This window comes from Canis aureus, chromosome 38, assembly GCF_053574225.1.
Source record: "Canis aureus isolate CA01 chromosome 38, VMU_Caureus_v.1.0, whole genome shotgun sequence".
NCBI classification, from domain to species: domain Eukaryota; kingdom Metazoa; phylum Chordata; class Mammalia; order Carnivora; family Canidae; genus Canis; species Canis aureus.
Genome location: NC_135648.1, coordinates 6631756 through 6638139, shown reverse-complemented (window position 1 = coordinate 6638139; position 6384 = coordinate 6631756). Strand labels below are relative to the sequence as shown.

At 51.6% G+C, this 6384-nt stretch overlaps 1 protein-coding gene across 2 annotated transcripts in view; it reads left to right on the top strand.

Moving 5' to 3' along the window:
- Nucleotides 1-6384, top strand: part of FAM78B (family with sequence similarity 78 member B) — an 88297-nt gene that overhangs the window by 38905 nt on the left and 43008 nt on the right. The gene's annotated exons all lie outside the window — the stretch shown is intronic.

The following is a 6384-nucleotide window of genomic DNA, read 5'->3' as shown; positions in this document are numbered from 1 at the left end:
CCTAAGATACCAGCCTGTTGACACACAGTTGGATGACACACTTTACAAACATACGTAAATATCACACTCATGGGGTTTTTCTTCCCCTTCATTATCTGATTCAGGTAGAGGTGGGTCGGACTTCTAAGATGAGGTGTAGTAGCTTCCTTTTCTTTGGCTTGGATTTTCCCCCAGTTCAAGAGTGGCTACCATCACCAGCTGCTGGAACCCTCGATCATCCACCTTCTATGTCTCATGCTTCAGGTGGACCTGGGCAGTGTAGCCTCCTCCCGGTTATCAGCTGTGGCATCAGCCCACAAGTGCCCTCCAACTGGGCCTATCCTCTCCCGTAGGGATGATTCCATTCCTTATTCCTGGCGGAGGCACACACACCCCATCCGCTAACTCACTACCCGTGCTTCACAACGATGCCTCAGCAAATCTCCCTCCCAGGTCTGGGAATTAATCTATGATTCAGCAAAGCAGAGAGATGGGGGTGTGGGAGAGTTGTCACAAGCATTCTGGCCTCGAGTATACAGCAAGCACTCTATCGTGCCTCATTGGGAGCTGTCTCGTGGCTCTGTGTCTCTCTGCAGTGGCTGCTGCGTGAGCCTCACATGTCCCGCAGGTGAGCTCTTCCATGTGAGGAGGGGGAGAGGGGTAGTTGATAGGGCAGCCAGACAACCTGGCTCCGTCCATCACTTGTTACCTTGGGCATGCAGTGGCTTCCCTGCTGTGTGTCACAGGGTCCCCATCTGTGGAATGGTGATAAGAATAGTACCTATGTCCTGGAGTTGTGAGAATTAAATAAATTAGCCCATGTACAATGCTTGGCTTGCCTGTTAGTATGTGGCACCCCATGGGGGTCAGCGAAGGGCGTTACCACTCTTGCACCCTTGTCCTGGGCTCCATGCCTTAGAGGGCCTGTGCCACAGGGCATGGAGCTCTGAATGGCCAAGGAGACATACGTTTCCATACTCCCCCTTCTAAGCCATGCTTCAGGGATCCAGGACCCCAGAATTCCCCACTGAAACTGCTTCAAACCTGCTTCCAGGACCCATGGGGAGCTTTCCCCCCAGGTCAGCCTCCTGTGGGTGGCCTCCACTGCCTTGGGAATCAGAGGCCCCAGGTGGACTTCGATGTCCCACCACGTGGGTGTGGCCCCTCCCTGACCATGAGGTCCACATCCATGGGTGCGCCATCCCTTGCCACCATGGCTCAACCTGTAAATATGTGGACTCTGAAAATTCTGAATTGGAATCTGCTCTTCCAGATAGGAGGATGTATAATATCCCAGGCAGGAGAACAGTACATTTTTTACCTAGCCATTTGTAGGCCTGATTTGTAACTCTTCAATATTTACTGATATGGCCTGTGGGCTTTTTCTGTTCTTGCCCCAGACCCTGAAGATTTTCGCGGTGGGCCTGGTGGTGATACTCGTAGTGAGGAGTGAGATCAGGAGCAGGTACTCTGAACCGAAGCTCTGGGGTGTGTCTGCCTTACTGTGGTCACTTCCATCCTCACTTCCTCCCTCCACCAAGTGTGGGCGAATAGATGGAGATAGAGAGGTGTTGGAGACTTAGCTGCAAAGGACAAGAGAAATGGCATTTGCATACGTGGCCGGGGGATCCAAGAGTCAGGCTGACCCCTCTGCCCCAGGGTGCAGCCACTCATCCGGGTTACCTGTCAGCTCACGGTGGAGGTCTTCAGCTCACCGCCCACCTTTTCTCTCGGAAACAGCTCTCAGGTCCTGTCCTCACCCGCCTACCTCACTCCAGGTGCCACTGGAATCTTGTGCTTTTGCTGTCTTCGGCAGCCCTTGCAATGGCCCTTGGGGATATCCCTCCTCTGTTCAGGAGCCCCTGGGGCCCAAGTGAGCACAGTTGTCTGTACATCTGGGACTCTCACCAGCCAAGATCAATCCCAATAATTCACACTAACATACACAATTGTATTTCCACACAAATCGGGTTTGTTCTTCCCTCATTTCCACCCTCTGCCCTCTCCTCTCCAAACGACCTTCAGCTTTCCAACACCCTGGGCAGCACATCCAGTGAGTCTGTGTCTCCGCCCATGTTCCTGCAGCCGCTGGGCACCCACTGGCGGGGTGATGCACAGCTGGCCAGCAACCGCAGTGAAAAACAGTCCCCAGGCTTTGGAGGCAGCATGGTGTGGTGGAAAGCACACAGACACACACAAGTTCAAAGCCCAGCTGCCTCACTTACTTCCTGCGTGTCTTTGGACCAGTTGCTTAGCTTCTCGGAGTTGGCGATGCTGCGTGTATAAAACACGGATAATCTGATCTTCTAGTTATGTGAGGATTTAAATAGGCCATACAGATAGAACCTGGTCCAGGTTCTCAAAGAATGTGAAGGCAAGGACTATCTCCAGCTTCGATGGCCAGAACCCCACCCAGTGCCTGACACCATACATGTCGGTTGTCTTCTTTAAGCCATGAGGAGCTGACTCCACTGAGAAGGGCGGGCCGAGTTCAGAGGGACAAGGAATAGGGGACCCAATGGCTGAACTCCACACGAAGCTGGCTTTGGTGACCGGTCTTCTCTCCCATCCTTAACTTTCCTCCCTTGGCTCGGAAATGTCACTCTTGAAATTCAGACTTGTGTCTGAGCTGCTCAGGAGCTCTCTGGGCCCGGGAAACCATGCACCTGTGAGACGTATGGCCTTGGCAAGGCTTTGGGGTAGGGAGGGTGGGGGTGTCCCTCATGTTGATAGCACACACATCCTTTATTCTCTTGACCACTTATATTGGGAATGCCGATGGTCTTTAACTTCTCCTGAGACTATTCATTGGTCTCTGTCCAAGAGGAATATGTGGTAGAAGTGGAAATGCAGAGAATGTAAAGGCTTGTAAATGGTCAGGAGGAGGGAAACAGCCCTCTGAGGGGACACAGTTGGGAGGAGGGAGAAAAGGAGGGTCAGCTTCCACTTGATACTCTTCCGGGATAAACGTTAGATCATTCGAGGGGTCAGTTGATCTCATAGCTCTGAGAAATCTCCCACACAGAGAACAGAGGCTCATCATGGGCCTCAGATTGGTGGTTTGTTCTCTTAAATATGATTGCGGGTAGATAGGGGGCTTTGCCCCTCTGCACCATCTTGTTTGGAATCTTTTATTTCCAAAGAAGCTAAACATCAGGTACTCATGTACTCTGCTGCTTGTAGCAGATGCCACGGAAGGAGCCGAAGGCGACTGGGTGTGTTAAAATCATTTTAACCCATCAAGGCCACTTGGAGTAATTTCCCTGGAAACCTGTGAAAAGGGTTTTCAAGTCGAACTCCAGACAGTTGTAAATGTGTCCTTTTGTTGGCTAACAGAAGGTGAATGCTAATGCTGAGAGGGGATTGGGGAACCAGATGAGTTCTAGTCCTAGAAGCTCTTTCTGCTCTCCAGGCCTCAGCCTTCCTGGGAAGGCAGTTGGGAGCCAGCCCTATGGGATGGGAACTCAGGGAGGGAGCCCTATCCTGCGGCCAGGTGACCCGGGGCCCATCAGTTCACCTCTGGCCTTGGGCCTTGTGTCTGTAAAAGGAGCACAAGGTATGACTTGAAGAGGAACTCCTAAAGAGAGCCGCCGGCAGCAGGATGCTGTGAGCCGAAGCTGAGAAGAAACACGGGCCTGGGCCTCTGCTATATGGTTCTTATCCCCTCTCAGCCACCGATTTGCTCAACCTAAAGGAAGTCTCTAGATTATGTCAACCGCAGTTTTCTTACCTATGAATTGGGTGATTAGAATTAGACAGATGGCAAACTTTTTCTCTCAAGAGCCCGATCATAAATATATTGGGCTTCCTGGGCCATATGGTCACCACCGTAACTACTCAGCTCTGCCGTTGTGGCATGAAAACGGCCAAAGGTTACATGTAAATGAATGCGTGCGGCTGTTCCAATAAAACTTTATAAAAACAGGCCACAGGCCCTAGGTCCTGGATTAGAGAACCAATAAGTTTCTTTTTTTAATTCACAGTATTTTTTTAATTAACAGCTTTACTGAGCTATAACTGATATATAAAAAACGGCACTTATTTACTTATCATTTGATGAGCTGGGACATCTGCACAGACTCATGAAACACACCATAGCCACAGTCGAGGTAGTAAACATATCCAATAAGCTTCCTCTAACTTAATAAAGTTATATGTTTTATCTAATGAAGGCATAAAACCCATTAGAATATGAAATTGTTGGTTCTTTTATTCGCGATGTAATGAACTGAAATTGTATATTAGATGACTATCTTGGGAGATACTTGATGAAAATTTCATAGAATGTCAGACTCTTAGTGCTCCAGGAGATCTCCAGGGTCACAGAGTGCCCCTGCCCCACCTGCTAGGAGCCCTCTCCCCCTCCCTGAGCCCTGCTTATCCCTAGCCTGCAGAGGGCTGGTCATCTCGGGCAGCAGCCCCCTCTCCTCAAGCCTCTCCTTGTAGCTTTACCCATTGGCCCTACTGCTGTGTGCTCCTTTGTTCTGCCTTTTTCTGAATTTTCTTTCCCCCTCCTGCCCACAGAGCCTCAGAGGACCCGTTGGGCTCTGCATCCCTCAGTGCATTCCTGGCCTGGCACCGCTGGGCCCCACACCCCTCGCCAGCTCCTTGGGTCTGCTCAGCCCAGCCAGCCAGCCTTCCTGTGAGACCCCACCTAGTTCAACCCCCATGCCCTTCCCAGACAATCCAGAAAGCTCTGCCCATGTCCCTCCCCTGGGCTCCCATTCATCGAAGAAGAAGGTTTACAATATATGAGAACCCCTTGGGTATTTTAAATCTCATTCCCCAGACCAATCAAACCCCCAGTGCCTTCGACCTACTTCTATACCTACAATTGAGCCATTCCTGCCATGAATAAAACAGCCAACTGCCTTCTCGACAGAAATCTATGCTCATGAAAGCAAATATCTGGAGAAAAATCAGTGCCATTAAGACTGGGATGAAACAAGCCCTCAGAACTGCACTTCTCAGGTGGGAGCAAATATTTGGATATGTATGTTATTAGCACATTGGAGAAGCAGCTGCTTGCACTGACCAGGAAATGTGGTATCCGGAGTGCCAAGACCGCAAGGGCTCATCCTCTAAAGGCCCGAAGGCCAACTTGCGATTCAGGGGTCTGTTATTCTGCTGTGGTATCGGGGGCACCAGGAGCAAGCTGCGTGCTTCACAAAATGCCAAGTTAGGCAAGAATCCAACCCAGGACCACGTGTATTTCCCTCAACTGGGGAGGGAAGCAGGAGAGCTTGGAAACACAGAAGTCAAGATAAAATGCGGGGACCTTGTAGATCCTGAGCCGGGAGAGATGGCCGGGTGCTACCATTAGAAACTGAAGCTCATCCACCTTGGGGTGGATGATTGTCACGCCCACCTTTTTTTCCAGATAGTCTTGAAGGCCCAAGGGGGTGGTGCTCGGGGTGATAGAACAGAAGCAGCACTTGAACCCAGCCAGCGTCTACCCCCCATGAGGCAGGGGTGGGTGTCACAGCTGAGGAGGGGAGCTTACAGGAGAGCAGTTCTGCAGAAAACACACACCAGAGAAGAAATACGTAAAGCTCGGGGCTCAGTGAACAGATACCCGTCTTTCCAGAGGGACCTGGAGATGAAGAGCTCTTTGACTTTGGAACGGGGCACGTGCAACGCACTTTGTTCTAACTCCATTTGGGGTTGGTTTGGTGTTCAACCTGGACCGTGCCAGTCTGCTGGTGGAAATTTACTCCTGAATGTCCATTCTTCATAGAGAGCGCAGGCTCTTTTCTTTCCCCGGTTGAGCACCTCTTGCTGCAGAGACATGCAGCTCTGGTCAGAGCCACGCATGGCCTGTGTGGGGACAGCGTTCCCCCCATGGATGCAGATGGATCCAACCAGTGCAGGGTGGCCTGTCTCGGCTGGAGCCCAGGGAGTAGGGGCAGGGTGCTCTGGTTCTGATGGAAGAGGACAGAGAGCCCAGAAGAGAACAGGAGTCTGAACACGTGTTTGAGCAGCTGGGCTCCAGGAGGATGGAGAGCGGCAGGAGCCTGCGCCCTCACACAGAGTCACAACGTGCAGGGGGACAGGAAGCAGCGTGGTGGGATGGTAGCGGCGTCTTACATCCATCTGGGGCTTCACAGTTTTCAAAACACTTTCACACCCAGGGCCTTGTTTTCTCTTTAGAGAACGGTATTGTGATTCCTGGGTTTTTGTTTTTTTTGTTTTTTGGGTTTTTTTTGCACAAGGAAGGGGAGGCTCAGAGAGATTAGGGGACCTTACCGAGGTGGCAGGTGGGCAGAACACAGCTGACCTCCGGCTTGCTTCGCAGCCACCCCCACTGGCTCTGATGTCCTCTCCCCAGGGAGGCCGTCCGCATGCCCCCCGCCCCCCAGCACTGACCACAGGGTCCCGGACTCCTCTCTCTCTGTTTGCCATCAC